Here is a 443-nt window from a genome sequence, read left to right on the forward strand (position 1 = left end):
CTTGCCCACCGTGGCACCACCCCACCGTCGTTTTATTTTTATTTTTTTATCATAATAAAATAATTTAGTTCAGTTAGAGAACAGACAATACAAATTAAAACTGAACGTGTCTGCTTAATAAAGCATGACCCGACCGTGAGTCTCGGCAGGAGTCATTCATCAGATTTCATTCATCATAGAGTGAGGAGCTGGCTGAGATGATCGCGGAAGATTTGGTTTCAAAGCGAAGCGCCTATTTAAGGGAGTTTGTCATTTGTTTTGTTGTTGTGTTTTTCATATAAAATAATAGGCTAATGAACCCACAATTCAAGCAACCCGCCACCGAATTGGCACTAATTCAAAACCGAAAGTAAAATGTGCACGGCCGCACAGAGCGCGCATTGTTTCCTTTGAGTCCGACACTCTGAGATGACGCAATTTTTGCCGCGCGCACCCTCGCGCTT

Source organism: Gobio gobio (assembly GCF_949357685.1).
Source record: "Gobio gobio genome assembly, chromosome: 24".
Taxonomy (NCBI): domain Eukaryota; kingdom Metazoa; phylum Chordata; class Actinopteri; order Cypriniformes; family Gobionidae; genus Gobio; species Gobio gobio.